The 16,305-nt window shown below is 46.9% G+C and overlaps 1 non-coding gene across 1 annotated transcript; it reads right to left on the bottom strand.

Moving 5' to 3' along the window:
• Nucleotides 1-11,268: 11,268 nt before the first annotated feature.
• Nucleotides 11,269-11,340, bottom strand: TRNAC-GCA (transfer RNA cysteine (anticodon GCA)). Its single transcript has one exon. It is a non-coding gene; the product is annotated as a tRNA-Cys (tRNA).
• Between the last annotated feature and the right edge of the window lie 4,965 nt (nucleotides 11,341-16,305).

Raw genomic sequence — 16,305 nt, 5'->3', positions numbered from 1 at the left:
AAACATTGCGCCCTTAATTTAATTGCTCAGAAATAGCCCGCTACACGACAGACGCTCGCCACGCTTTATACCACATACACATGCGTGCACAAAAGATCGACACAGCTTCAGTTCACGCTAGAGTTAAACTCTATAGAGACGCAGGCGCGAACAGACAAAACACAAAGAAGACACCAACCGCGACGTGCATTACCTGCTAATGAGTGATGATGAGAAAAGCCTATATATACGGGGCTCTTTGATATATTTCGCTGGCCTGTCACCTCTCGCTGTTGGTTATCACAATTCTCCGAGAAAACGACAACACCAGTACAGGGCGTTGACTATACTGGACTCGTAGCGTTCGCGCCGCATATATTTCTCCCTTTATTATTATTATTATTATTATTATTATTATTATTATTCACTACACGCGGAATAGAGCCTGGGAATGCGTCGTAGCTCACAACGAGCGTTCCCGGCACACGTGTTTGGCGCGACGGCCTTATCGAAGCGTCGAAAAAGAAAGGAGCGTCGCCTGCTGATGTCTGTGTCTGTGTACCCTTCTCTCTCTCTCTCGTTTAACGAGAAGCCTTGACGCGCCGCGCGCGAACGGGGAAATTCACGCGGAGGTTTTCCCCGCCGAGGAAGTAAGAGAACGCTTGGGCGCGCGGACCTGCCTGCCTGCCACGCCGGTGAATTACTACGGATGCAGCTACATAGCCGAGTGCCCGGTGGCTTCGGCGGTGAGAAAGGCGAGTCACCTACGCCCGCTACGTACCTCGTGACCCTTCTGTCGAAGACGTCTCCAATTGTGTGCATGTCTTATCACTAATCTGTACGTCGTAGACTCGTTTGGTTTCTAACTCTTCGATCTGACACATCCCGTGCTCTCGCTAGTAGCAGCGTGTCTGAGGGCGAAATAAATAGAGCTTTTTTTTTTACGCGCGGAACCCTTCGATTAATAGACTTGCCTTCATATTGAACTTCACGTCGCAGTTTCACGGGCTGCCTCTGCCGCTGGAATCACCACCGCGGTCGACGAACCGTTAGACGCGCCACTTCCACGCGGGCCCCGTGAAAAGGGCAACGTTTCATCGCTCAAAATGGACTCCACCGCGAAAGAATTCGCGCGAATATTTGTATACCCTGTCGTTTGATTCTATTCATGCAAAAAACAGAGCACGAATGACTTCCTAATAAAGGGATATTTAATAATAACTAAAGTGGCAATAATCACTTCAATCCATTAATTAAAGTGTGATATGATTTTGTTGCCATAGAATAACGAGTGTTTTCAGAAATATCGTATTTCTGAAATAACGCATTTAATGACAGTGTTTCGTAGACGCTTCTGAAAGGGTTAGCACTAACGCCGTATTGAGCTATAGGTTTATTTAGGTGAGAGATGCCTCAACAAGCGTGGCGTCGGGGAAAATACGAGCGATGTACATAAGTAATCGCATCTTCAAATCGCCATCTGACGCCATCAGGACGTCACAGGTTGCTGAACTGTGTGACGTCATAATGATGTCACTGTGACGTTACGGCAAATAGGGACGTCATCAAGCGACATCGTAGCGTTGTCCAAAGGTAGGACGATAAAGGAGGCAGCGCTAAAACAGGTGAGGTGCCTCCAATCTCGGAGCCCGTGCGAAACAACGTTGCAGGTGCGGAAAGCTTTCGGGGAAGAGGCGGGGAAAGATCGACACACGGAAAGAGAAGAAAAAGAAGACGGCTGTCACCCTCAAGCCATCTTAGGTGCACGCATAAGAGACGCTGTGAGTTTTTGTTTCGGAGAAACCAAACCCGATCGAGTCAATTCAAACACCGAACACACATTCACGGGTGCCCCGTTTTCCAGTTAACACAGACTAAATGGTAAAGAGTAAATGTTATGTCAGGGAATGTACAGCGAGAACCTAGTCTCCTGGATTCTACGGAACACTGTCTGGTGGGGCGTGTACATGCATTTATTCTTAACTGCAAGCAAGCAATCATCATTATTCCGGTAGACGCCTTCACATTATCAAACACGCGGAAATCCTAGATATATACACCGCATCGTTGCGCCACATCTACCGCGCATATAAGGCCCGGCCAAACCTGTGTTGCTCTTGTGACTTTTATTTCTTCGAACTGTATTATTTTAATGAACCGTTTTATTTGTTCGAACTTTTCCCAGTGCTTGCTGTTAAGGGGACTGAGCTTGCCGCAAAATAGGAAGCACATCTCACAGTTAGCTCGCATAATGCCTAGGTTTAAGCAGAGCACGTCTACTAACGCGGAATTCGTATACAAGACACCCCAACGGGGTTTGCCACGAAACAGGTAAACGCCAGCCAGCAAAGCTGTCTGCTTTAATTATTCAAATTGTCCTAAAACCAGCGCGTTGTAGCTATAAGCCGAGTCGGCTTTGAGAAGTAAGAGGTCAGGACGAATTTCATTTATTTGAAGAAATCGATACGTGGGAGGTCAACCTCGACCTCGAGGACCTAGACGACCAGCGACAACTCGAGAGCAGTCGAAGCCAGAGGCGATTCCAGGACTAAGGAACGCTCCCACCTTAGGGCGTTACCGGGCATCGCTTGGAACACTGTTCCGAAATAAACAACGTAAATATATATATATATATATATATATATATATGACAAGATGACGCGCATGAATAAAGCTCACACTTATCCCCCCCCCACGCTTGAGCGGCCAGCCCGGACGCGTCTTAGGCGGAAACGGAACGTCGAACGAATGGCTTCAGACGCGATACGTGGACAATCTCCGAACAACGACAGCGACGATCCGAAGAAAGGTCACTGGGAGTGACACGGTAGTTCACTGGTGACGTTTGTTCGTTGATTGTATAGGGTCCAATGAAACGTGACTGAAATTTATCGCACAATCCTGCAGTACGAATGGGCGTCCAAAGCAACACTTCATCCCCCGGACTGAAGGAGATGTTGCGATGAGAGCCGTCGTAGCGTTGCTTGCGATCTTGCTGATTGGCTTCTGTATTAAGGCGAGCCCGTTGCCGACATTCCTCGAGCCTTGTGATGAACTGCTCTGATACGGTTGGCCCGAGGAGTCAGTTGGAACATTTAGAAAAGAGACGTCAATGGTGAATGTCGGTGTCGGTGGTGAATGTCGATGTGAATGTCCGTGAATGACGGAAAAACGAGCCCTTAGGTATACACTTGTTTCCTTGATATATATATATATATATATATATATATATATATATATATATATATATATATATATATATATATATATATATATATATATATATATATATATATATATATATATATATATATATATATAGTGTGTGTGTGGGGGGGAGGGAGAGAGAGAGAGAGAAAATGTAATGTAGTTAAAACGTGGTGTTACTGTCCGGTATATTGCTATCCTGGTCTGGAACAATCGTGGCTCTTGTGTTGTGTGTTGTGTTGTGTGTGTTGTGCGCTTGTGTTGTGCGTTTGTGTTCTGTGTAATAGTGGCTGCGCTTCCTAGCAAGATGGATCCTTACTAACTGGCCCTATACAATTGTTTATTGGAATAATAAGCCTTCGAAACAGAACAAAGTAGGAAAAAGCATTTTTTTTTTTGTTTTTAAGGCGAAAGTTTCACATGCCTCATTAAGCGCGAGAAGTGACCGTCGGCGACACCAAAAATAATGCGAAACATGAGCATGCGATGAAGTGCCTCATGTCATCATGATGTTGCAGGTATTCCAGAATGTGTGACGTCATCGCGTTATTTGCCGACTCGTGACCCCATCACGATGACGTCGCATGAAGACGTCATCACTTGACCTTGTCCCTTGATTACTGGTGGGCCGATTTCGGAGGCAGTGCAAAACCAGATGAAATTCCAGAAAGCTTTTAATGCCTCCGATCTCGGAGGCAGTGCGATACCACGTTTGGTGCAGCAAAAATTGAGCACACTTCATAATTGCGAAGTGTGTGCGATGAAAGCCTGTGGCCATTCGTCTGACTATACCTTGTCTTTTATTATTATTATTATTATTATTATTATTATTATTATTATTATTATTATTATTATTATTATTATTATTATTATTATTATTATTATTATTATTATTATTATTATTTCGTACAAGTATAGCGTTCGGTATAGCGTTTCGTATCGGTTGGATTCACTTTCTTGGGGCGCTTCCCCAAAACGATTGAGTCGCGCTATAGTTGCAGTTTCCGCTCAAACCGCATGTACTGTTTGTCGGCGAATATAAGCACCATGCGTAGACTTATTTAGTTGCACGTCCGTAGCAAGACTCGCTCACTGGATTTCGTGCTGACCGGTTGTGCCCCCGCGATCTCCGACGACAGCGCAGCTCTGGCCGACTGGCTCGTCCTACGCCATCTCCTGACGCCGACAAGAGTTCTCGCCGAGTGCTGCCCTGTCCTCGGACTCCTCCGACCGTGTCCATCTTTCCTATCTTCTCCTTACTTCCGTATGTCGATGTCCCTGCGTCTCACTCTCTCCTTCCGCTCTCTCTATCTCTATACCTGTTAATCCTACATTTTAGGGGAATATATATATATACCTTTTAATCCTATCTTTTAGGGGCGAAGCTCCTTAAAGCGGCACCCGTTCGTCCCTCGTAGTAGTAGTAGTAGTCGTAGTGTGTAACCAGTCTTAGATTTTGACCTCAAAGGTGGTGCCGATGGGAGATTTATTTTGTTCGTTGTTGAACAATAAAAAACAAAATCGCAGCGTGCGCGTTAACTAAAAGCCGAATTCTCCTGTCTCTCATTACCCATTAGCAGCCATTGGCATGTACATTGAGCACTATCCGACAAAAAGGGGTTGCTACGTTATACTCGCTGGGCGTAACCTCCTAGGTTTTAGAAAGGTTTAGCGAGCGTTGGGCCGCAGTGCCATGAATACAGTGAACTAGTATATACCATGAACTCGAGGTGGTTAAAGGTGGGAAGTAGACACAAAGCGCCAGCCGTAAGAAAGTGTGCGTGTGCCTCCTCTCGTTCAGTGCTTGGAATGTCCGCTGGATGACGGTGCTTCTATATGAGGAATATATGATGAAAAGATGTGAGATGGTAGTACTTGGAGTGTTGAATAGGTGGATGAACGGACACACAGACAGATGCATAGACGGACGCACGGATGGCTGCACGGACGGATGGACGCATGGACGGACGCAGGAGCGGATGCATGGACGAACGCAGATGGACGTGCGGACGCACAAACAGACACATGCACGGACGGGCGGATGAACGCATGGGAGGCCACACAGACGCACGCATGGACGGACGGAAGCGAGAACGAATGGACGGACGGATGCTTCGCTCCGCTCTCCATCATTCACTCCGTGGACAAGCTGCCATTTTTTAATCCCTCCTTACCCCCATCCCTCGTGAGCTACTGTTGAGGTTTCCTCCCCCTGAGGGACAGTTACGGGGCTCACTTTTTTCTTCTTTTCATTTATGAATTACTTCCCCCCTTCCGTAGCAGCCGTATGGACACAGCCTGTCATTGAAAATGGCTCGCAAGCTGCGTCTGTAGGGCTGCTATAGAGTCGCAACCAAATCTTTTTATTGATTAAAGGTTTGTTGTTACTGTCAATTATAATGAGTATAACTGAACAAAAAGTCAGAATTCAAAAGAAAATTTCCCAGAACGCTCAAGTTTCCGAAAGATAACCAGCGACACAAATGTGGGTCTATATCATAATTAAAAAGGACCTGCTTTGCGGACAGGTTAACAAGTGTATGTCATTACTACGACTCAAGAGTAATGGTCGGGACGGCTTTATGCTCTCCCATAGTAGAGTACCAAGTGCTCTGAATAGCTGAACGCGCTTTCTATACACAGAATACGGAACCAGGGATGGCTTCATGCTCTCCCATAGTAGACTACTATTAATACTCCAGGTCGTTGAACACTTTTTGTAAATACATAAGCACTGCCTGTAATAAGGACGGCTTACTGCTGTGCGATAGATGAGTACGAAGTACCCGAAATCGTTAAACATTTTCTTATAAACACTCATTAAAGGCTTTAGTGGCTTTCTAGCCTTCGCGTCGCTTAAGGCAGATTCGTGATGAACCGTGAGACTTGTTATTGTTTCCGACATCGGCGTTCCTGTCACGCGTCGCATCAGTACGCACGGGCTTACACAAATATCGCTTCCAAACAGCTCCACGTCGCGCGAGTCACGAGCATTAAGAGCAAACCTCATAAGCACGAAAATGCACGCGACAGCGACGAGCGACGCTATGAGCGACGAAACAGGGCGTTCGCGCGACGTGTCGCGTGCTCGTTTTCGCGCGATCGCTCGGTTCTCCAGATTTGGAAACCGTCGCTCATCGCCCGGAAGTGCTGGGTTCAAGCAGCCAATAGCGAAAAACCGGAAAAGACGAAGACTACATAGGTGCACGTGACCCTGCCCGAGTCACGTATGCGCAACAAAAAATAACGCAATGTTTATTACGCATGCGCATATAAAAAATGCTGCAAGGCAATAATAAACACTTTCCGTTCCATTACACAACAATATATCTTTTTTTTTTTAATTGGAAACTGCTCGCTACGCGGTTTTCTTGGTGCGAGTTGACGGCCTCATGCCAGCAACAGTGGAATTCGCTCGCCGAAGCCGTCGCGTGAATGAGGTTTGCCTGCGCTAGCGACTGATCGCGCGCGAAGACGATCTACGTCGCGTCGCTCGTCGCTGTCGCGTGCATTTTCGCGCTTATGAGGTTTGGGCTCTAATAGCGCACCATTTGTTCGCGTTTGTTTTTGCCCGCACGCGGGTCAACTATAGCCCTTGCGCGTTTCCCTCTCCTCCTCTCCTTCTCTAGCACCCAAGACACGCCATTCGGAATATGAAGTGCCATCTCGCGCGCCCCTCGTGGACTCAAGCCAACTCTCGGCCGTGAGCGCGCACGACGCAGCGACAGGCAGCACCAGAGAAAAGCCGTTATGGGAGAACGAAGCGAGCGGCTGCCCTGCCGATTCTTGCCGACACGCCCACTTTTGGCGCGCGCTTTTGTGGGAGGAACAAAAAGAAGACTTGTTTGCATAGGTCTCCGTCCGCGCTCACTCATCAACACGCCCGTTCTCTCGCCTTCGCTCACGCTCATTTGAGCTGTGTGACCAGAGCCGTAAGGCAAAAGCCTTCCTTTTTAAATGCGAAGCATTTCTTGGCGAACTTCGGTCACTTTCGGCGTATCTATCTATCTATCTATCTATCTATCTATCTATCTATCTATCTATCTATCTATCTATCTATCTATCTATCTATCTATCTATCTATCTATCTATCTATCTATCTATCTATCTATCTATCTGTCTATCTATCTATCTATCTGTCTATCTATCTATCTATCTGTCTGTCTGTCTATCTGTCTGTCTGTCTGTCTGTCTATCTGTCTGTCTGTCTGTCTGTCTGTCTGTCTGTCTGTCTGTCTGTCTGCCTGTCTGTCTAGCCTATGACTCGTGACTGTTTTGTTATTGGGATGTGTACGAAAATTGGTATGGCATTGAAAGCTCTTAACATGAAGGTCATGATATGTATGTCATGAATAGTACAATTATATGCTACGGTCTTGTTGCTGTAGTGGCCATTTCGTTAACTTGGTACAATACAACGAAATTTGTATAGCGGGACAAAGTGTAGGCGTTAAAATGAAAATCATGACATGCATGTCATTTACAGCGTCATTCAGAGGACACGCTCACGGTGTGCTCGCAGCCACTTCGGTAGATTGACATGAAACAAAATTAGTATTTCGTGACGAGCACCTGTTTGGCAATCACAAACGGCTGGTGGTAACATTATAATGTGACACGTATGTATCATTATTATAATGACACGCATTACCACGCACGTTTCTTCTCTCAAATCGGCTGTGTTTTGTTTACACCCCCAAGGGCTGTCAGCAATGCTCGACACAGACCGCGCCTCAGTGTTCGAGAAGCTCCGTGATTGTAGTAGATCATTGTGCGCAGAATACGACCACTGCCAAGCTCACTCCAGTGCTTACGCAGCCGCCAGCGATAACGCTGGAATGTTCGATAGCAAGTGTATAAAAGCCGCCGTGTTTTACCACTTGCCGCTTTTATCGCGGCTGACGCTCCGTTCGCTGATAACAGTGCACAGTCGCCTTGCTGTAATTTGAATTTACATTCGGCCGGTCACAAGGTCACCCAAACAAGAAATATCATTTTGTACAAGCCGGCTGTTCCATTCGTGCACATGATGATTGATTGATATGTGGGGTTTAACGTCCCAAAACCACTATATGATTATGAGAGACGCCGTAGTGGAGGGCTCCGGAAATTTAGACCACCTGGGGTTCTTTAACGTGCACCCAAATCTGAGCACACGGGCCTACAACATTTCCGCCTCCATCGGAAATGCAGCTGCCGCAGCCGGGATATTCGTGCACATCATGACTGTGTGTTAATATGGTACCAGTATGGTGCCATACCGGCTTTCGAAGTTATTTTGGCCTGACGTGACTGTACGACGAATATACATAACTTACATGTCCTGACATGCAAATCATGACATGCTTGCCTTGCACGGCATGATTCCCATGACATGATTTAGGGGTGCTCTCGGCCGTTTCGTTATTATACCCGAAAATTGATACGGCAAAATATTTCTATATGGCGAACGTAATTGGCAGATGCTAACGTGAAAATAATGATATGCACGTCACGCGTGGCGTGATTTTACATACCATGCTCATGGTGCGCTCACGGACGGTTGACTCGTTTGATACAAATAAAAAAAATATTGGGGGACCCTTAAGCTTCACTTTTAAGAGGGGAGCGTGATAGGGATATTCTGTTCCTAGTGCGTACGTATAGTTGCGAAGCGCGCCTCCGACGACGTTACGAAGGGCGCCTCGAATCACACCGCTGCAACCACTGTTTCGAAAGACGGCGACGCCAACACGCTCCCGAAGGCGCCACTGCTTCGAACTCCGCCGGGAAGGTCACCAGCCGTTTGGTAGCGTAGGTTCCTCAGCTCACGACTGCTTCTGCACAGAGCTGATAGATGAGCGGACGAGACGACGGTGAGTTAAACAAGGTTTATGTACAGCATATATACAGAGGCGTTACAAGTTCAGCTCTGGGGCCGACAGTTTAGAGACCCGAAGAGCCGAGCTCTCCTCTCTAACACATAGGTCTGCTGCTAACACATAGCTCAACTGAACAGCATAGCTCAGTTAACACATAGCTCAACACATAGCTCAACTGCGACACACATGTCTGCTCTCAAATAGGTCTGCTGCTCGCGACGCACCGCAGCGCTTCTTTTATATGCTCCGGGTGGATTCTTTGAGTAACCAAATGTCCAACCAGAAGCGCCGCTGGTCGTGAGGTCAGAATCCTCCAATGGGGCCGCCGCTGGGCCGCGTCATTCTTTCTCATCGAATCTGGAGAGGCTGCGCTGCAGGAGGCTGCACCCAAGGACGAGTGACGTCGCCAGGCATTGCGTGAGAACCGCCAGACAGGAAGGCGCCGGTTGCTTGCTCGACGGGCTCGCTGGCTGAGGTGACTCACTGTGCGTGCGCGGCAGAGAGGCACCGTCGCGTGATGACGCCGTTGAGTTGTTCGCGTCAGGCGGGCTTGCGGGCTGGCCTTGACACAGATTGCCTTTTTTCAGAGGCATGGACGTTCGCTGTGGACTCGCAGGCATAACAGTATAAAGGAATTAACATATAGTGCGCACCTAAACGTTCAGTGTATGAAATGTTTCAGAACTTGCTATGCCCACACTACTTGGACTTAAGGGTGCTGTAGCGTGTGGTCCTTTTTTAGTTGGTGACTGACTTGAAACTATGATGTCATATATTATAATTCTTTCTTCTCACACCCGGCCTACATCGACGTGCAGCTTCGCTTCTCTATCGCCTTTGGCTGGGAGTTGCCTTCACGAAAGCTTATACCACGTAAATTGGAATTACTGACAGTGCGGCGTGCGATGTTTGCGGCACCGACGAAAATATCGAACACCTGTTGTGCCATTGTCCTCGTTTTGCCTCAAATAGACAAGTACTTGCCAACGCGATGCGGTGACTGGATGATCGGCCTCTTTCTGTGCAGGTGCTATTACAGCAACGTCCACATGTGTCGACAACCCACAAGGCAGTGGGCTGTCGACACATGTGGACGTTGCGTTTCCTGAGAAAGACAGGCTTGTGTGAACGCCTCTGACATGTGGTAGAGTTCTACACACTGCAGTGAAATTACTGTCAGTCTCTCCCCCACCTTTTTTTCTTTTCCCTCTCTTCCCTCTTTCTTGTCCCCTTCCCTAATCCCCCAATGTAGGGTAGCCGACCGGATGTCTTTCTGGTTATCCTCTCTGCCTTCTCCCTTTCGTTGCTTCCTCCTCCCTCCTTCCTTCCCACACCCGATGACAATGTAGGCTTGTCCTACGCATTATTACGGCAGTATTTGATGCTGTATTGTGAAACATGCACACAGGACGAGTTTGTATTTAAAGCGTGAAATATAATTTCACTGCATTTTCAAGCAGAGAAAGTTATTTTCACTGTATTCACAAGCAGATGCATCACGGTGTGGTATTACCACGCAAACGGCCCGGTTTCGATCCCCACGCACACACGGAATTTTTATTATTCACTTTATTTACATGTCTCGATTTTTCGGTCACAATTAGCGGCGACGACGCCCGAATTTCTGCGAAACGAGCTCTTTAACGCTATCGTGTCAATAATAATCGCCAATCTGGCACCACAAAAACCATGTGTACGTTTCATAGGTGGTCCTAATGTTAGCAGCTGTTAGCAGCCACGCAAACCACCCGGGTTTGATTCCCACTGAAATGTTTTTATTATTTATTCTATTTGCGTTTTCTCAATTTTCAGTGACGCAGATATGATGATTTTTCACTCACAACTGCCGACGCCAACGCTGGAATTTCTGCGAAACGAGCTTTCTAACGCTATTGCGTTGAACGCGGTATTGCGTGACGTGACTCTATGACGAACGCAAAAGGTAGTAACATGAAAATAATGACAAGAATTTTATGTGTGACATTATTCACATGCGAGAATGTACGTTTCAGTAGCATGGTACATACCACATAGTGGTACATCTATGCATGCATGATAAACGTGCGATAGTAAATTGCAGTCCAGGCATGAACGACTTGATTTCCCTCAAGGATAAAAAAAATGTTTTCCGGCTGCTTCGCATTAAATGGATTTTTCCAGTGCATTGCATCTGCCAAATTTGAAAAAAAAAAGAAAGAAACAAGACAAAAAAATTAACACAAGAGGGCACCCGGGTTTGAACCGGGGACCTCTCGATCTGCAGTCGAATGCTCTACCACTAAGCTATACCGCCGATTTTTTTTCCCCCTTATTGTAGAGCTATACCGCGGAGCACGTGCTTCGTATGCTAAGTAACGACTTATAACAATTCCTTCCTTCCATTTTATGTAGTATTTCTTTTAATTATTATGAGCGAGGCTTTTTACATTTTGTCAGTAACTGCCTACAGCTTTTTATTGTTATTATGGTCATAAGTTGACCAATAAAGGAGGCTAATCAGGTGCAGAGGGCTTGCGAGGCCTCGGATTTCATAGGCAGTACAAAACCATGCTGTTGCAGTAGGTTTTAATCTATCTATCTATCTATCTATCTATCTATCTATCTATCTATCTATCTATCTATCTATCTATCTATCTATCTATCTATCTATCTATCTATCTATCTATCTATCTATCTATCTATCTATGTCTCCTGGCAGTTTCTATAATGGTATCAATACCAAAATTGCTATGGCATAAAATGACTGTACGACGAGCATAAGTGACTAGTCATGACATAAAATCATGAATGTCATGATTAACATTTCATGGTCTTCCTGCACGTGCGGTGGTTTCGTTCACATGACATGCTGCATAACTGGTATGGTATGACATGATTGAACGGCGAACACAAGCGACAGACCCTAACATGAAAATCATGACACGAGCGTCATGTACGGCATGCATTGGAAGGGCGCCGATGGTCACTTGGCGATCCACGGTAAGGAGTGCGGTTGTGTGCCGTATTTTGATAACACTTTTGTGTTATATCGGTACAGAGATTTATTAAAACCCGTTTGATCGCAGAAGCAGCGGAAATGACACGTAATGATTCTGAGTGTGTTAGTGCACCTTCTGTCTCGCTCACGCGGGAAGAACTTATTTTTTGATAGAGTGATAGTTAATAACGGATGAGTAATGTACGGGACTTACACGTGTGCTCTATGTTGTTCTGCATTTTATTATTATTTTTCGCTTTCACCCGATTTTATATACTCCAACGTTTGCAATAAACGTTTGAATTTAATCGCTTGTGTCGTGTGTTCTGTGGGATAGTTGTTGCGCTTCCTACTAAGACGAATGTATGTGACTGGTGAAAACATGATAATCATGAGATACGTGTCATGTAACAACATGACTACAATGATATGTGGGGTTTAACGTCCTAAAACCACCATATGATTGAGACGCCGTTGTGGAGGGCACCGGAAATTTCGACCACCTGGAGTTCTTTAACGTTAACCCAACTCCGAGCACACGGGCCTACAACATTTCCGCCTCCATCGGAAGTGTAGTCGCCGGAGCCGGGATTTGATCCCGCGATCTGCGTGTCAGCGGCCGAGTGCCTTAGCCTCTATAGACCACCCCGGCGGGGAAGAACATGACTACATTCCACGCTCGTGATGCACTCACGGCCGTTTCTCTAGCCTCGCATGTACCAAATTTGGTTTTACGCAACGTGAATAAATGTCTAAAGGTATGTGACTGGTGCAAACATGATAGTCATGAGGTGCGTGTCCTGTAACATGACTAACTGCCACACTCATGATGCGCTCGCGGCCGTGTCGCTACCTTCACATATGCAAAATTTGGTACTACGCCACATGAATGGATGACGAAGGTATATGACTGGTGAAAACAAGACAACCATGAGATGCGTGCCATGTAACAACATGACTACATGCCACGCTCATGATGCGCTTATGGCCGTTTCACTAGCTTCACACCTACCAAATTTGGTATTACGGGATGTGAATGGATGACGAAGGTATGTGACTGGTGAAAACGTGATAATCATGAGATGCGTGTCATGTAACAACATGACTACATGCCACTCTTAAGATGCACTCGCGGCTGTTTCTCTAGCCTCACAAGTACCAAATTTGGTATTACGGGACGTGAATAAATGTCGAAGGTATGTGACTGATGCAAACATGATAGTTATCAAGTGCGTGTCCTGTAACATGACTAACTGACCGACTCATTGTGCGCTCACGGTCGTGTCGCTACCTTCACATATGCAAAATTTGGTATTACGTCACATGACCTGGTGACGAAGGTGACTGGTGAAAACATGAAAACTATGAGATGCATGTCATGTAACATGACTGCATGCCACACTCATGATGTGCTCGTGGCCGTTTTGCTAGCTTCACATATGCCAAATTTCGAATTACGTCACGTGAATAAACTACGAAGATAAATGACACGTCCAAACATGATAATCACGGCATGCGTGTAATGTAAAACTTGACTACGTGGTATACGCTCATACCACGCTCGCGGCCGTTTCGCTAGCTCCACCTATATTAAATTTGGTATCAGGGGTCGTGCGCGAATTGATGACGAAGTTAAATGGAACGTCCAAACATGATAATCATGACATGGAAGTCATGTACGGTATAATTTACCTCCGCCTCGTAACGTTGTGCTGATTTTAAGATTACATATCAACCTTCGTCATCCGTGCTTCGCATATCATCGATTCCCACTGCACGTGGGATCTGCCATCTTTTTTTTTTTCTGCTCGATCTATCTGTGTACCCTTCTTTCCTCTCATCCCCTTCCCCAAAGCTTTCTGCCCCTTCCGTTGCTTTACACTGCCTCCGTGATCAGTCTACCTTTGACGAAACGACCACGTCATGTGATGACTTCATGAGGGCGTCGCAGATGTTGGCATTCTTTGACGTCGTGATGACGTCATGTGGTGTCGTCATCACGTGATTGTGATTTTTTTCAACATCAGCCGAGTCGACGCCGACGCTGCAGGACGACGGTCGACGGCGACTATCAGCTTTTGCTCTTGAGGAGGGAGCTAACGTTTTCGCCTTAAAGAAGAGTGAGCGCGACAGAGTTATGGTGAATTCGGTTGGGCGTTTTCGAGCGCTCTGAGAAGTGGCTGCGCCTTCGGTTGTTAGTATTTGAGCACTCGGACTACCTTCGGTTGGCTCTTTCCCAGCGTAGGCCTCTGACTCGGAGTGCTGCCGACCGCTCTGAATTCAAACGGGAGTCTTTCCCAATCTTCAAAGGTTACACAAAATTTTTCCAACGCTGTATGGGCGTGCTTGTCCGTGGTGTGGCGGCTCGCCATCGCTCTACCACATTTCGTGGGGATGCCTAAAACGACCACCAAATTTAGATACCTTTTTAGGTCAGTACAAGCTTTGTAATACTTTCGAGCAATGGGAGGCACAGCTCGCCAGCTCTGACCCAGAGGTGCAGCTTGCACTTCTGCGGCACGTCAGACAGACGGCGGCAGCCAGTGGAGCCCTGGACTTGGGGCCCCACCCATCAAGCTCATGACCCCTGTCCCAAACCCTTGCAAATAAAGTTTTTCCTTCCTTCCTTCCTTCTGACTTCGAAGTGGGAGCGTGGCGCGATCTGACCGAGAGGACGGATCACGTGACACAAGCTGGCCAAACACGCAGCTGCCGGCAGGTGAACGAGGCGAGGTGAGGGGCGCGAGCGTGCATTTCGGATGAGGGCATCGCCGGGCGCTTAATAGTTCGTACACGTGCGTTGTTATAATGGTGTTTTTGCGCACGTGGGCCTGATTCACATCTACGAAGTCATAAATGCACCATGTCAATAGCGAGGCGGCTAGCGAAGGCGGAGGAAACGTCAACGTTGTCGTTACAGCAGCTCGCAGACAGCCTGCCTTGAAGATAGCAGTTCGGACGAGGACGATTGGCAGATTTATGTGCTCAGATCAGAAGGCTTTCGCTATGTCCACACATGCCAGAGAGAGAGAAAGAAAGAGTACGAGAAGAATCAGACATGTAAGTGATGTCCACTGAACTGATCGGCACCATTTGTTGACGTGGCGCAGCAATGTGCACGGCCGGGCTAGACTGCACCTGCGCGCTCTCATGTGCAGTCTAGCCAACCCCACCTAAATATGTGGTGTTGGTCTATCAAGGCTGTTTGTTTACCCGGCAGCTTCCCGCGCTGGTTGCACGGTGGCGCTATGAGCGCGCTGCTCTAAGCGCTCTGAGATCGCCGATGTATTCGGTTGGCACGTTGTTCCTCGCGCTCCGATTGGGAGCTGCCTTTACATCTGGCGACTTTGAGCCAGAGGACCAGAGCGGTGAAACGATTACACCATTACACTGCCGACCCATGTACCGTCAATCATTTGATTATATGTCAATATGGGGGTGCTTCAACTTATAGTAAGAAAGATTGACCTTGCCCTAGCATATATTGTGGGCTTTCGGGTAAAGTCAGCTTGTACGCAGAATTAGCACTTCTGAGTCACGTTAGGCGAGCGGCCAACGTAGCACGTGGGCGTTCGTAGCATGTAGGCGTCACGTAGCACGTGGTTTTATTAAGAGCTGGCAGCTCTCCCGCATACTATATACCTGAAGACATCAAGTCCGCCAGAAGAATACCCTCGCTATCGATGAGGGAAATAAGTGTATATTTAAGGGCCTGTTTTCTTTGTCAGACACATTGATAAGAACAACTAGCCGACAACGATGCCAACGGTGGTATGGGTGATGTTATTAGAAATAATTACAATGTAAACGGGAAGAAAAACAGTAGGCGAAGAGATAACTTGCGACTATATTTGGCCGTGTTGATGTGAAATGCAGCTGATGGCCGCGCGTATGTGTTGTTTAGGGCTCGCTCATGCTTCTGTGTGTAAATTGTTTTATGAAGATGACATAGTGGTCTGCATTTTGCAGGGTAGCCACGTTCAGAGGCCATACCGCAAGGTAAATCCAGAAAAGGCAGAAGCGGCGGGGTAAGACAGAAGCTTTAAGAAATAAAATATGCTTGAAAAGCGAGGCGTTGTCGGGACGAACGTTTCTGCAACGGTAAATAATAACAACTGTTCGGGTTTAACGTCTTAAAACAATTGACAGTATATGACGTACGTTTTAAGCGGAGGACTCCGGAAATTTCGACCACCTGGGGTTCTTGAAACATCCACCTAATTCTAATAATGTGTTTCCGCCTCCATATAAAATGCGGCTGCCGTGGCAGGGATTTGATCC

The sequence above is a fragment of the Rhipicephalus microplus genome, chromosome 4 (genome assembly GCF_043290135.1).
Source record: "Rhipicephalus microplus isolate Deutch F79 chromosome 4, USDA_Rmic, whole genome shotgun sequence".
NCBI classification, from domain to species: Eukaryota; Metazoa; Arthropoda; class Arachnida; order Ixodida; family Ixodidae; genus Rhipicephalus; species Rhipicephalus microplus.
Note: the sequence above shows the minus strand (reverse complement) of the source record. Positions and strands in the feature narration are given on the sequence as shown.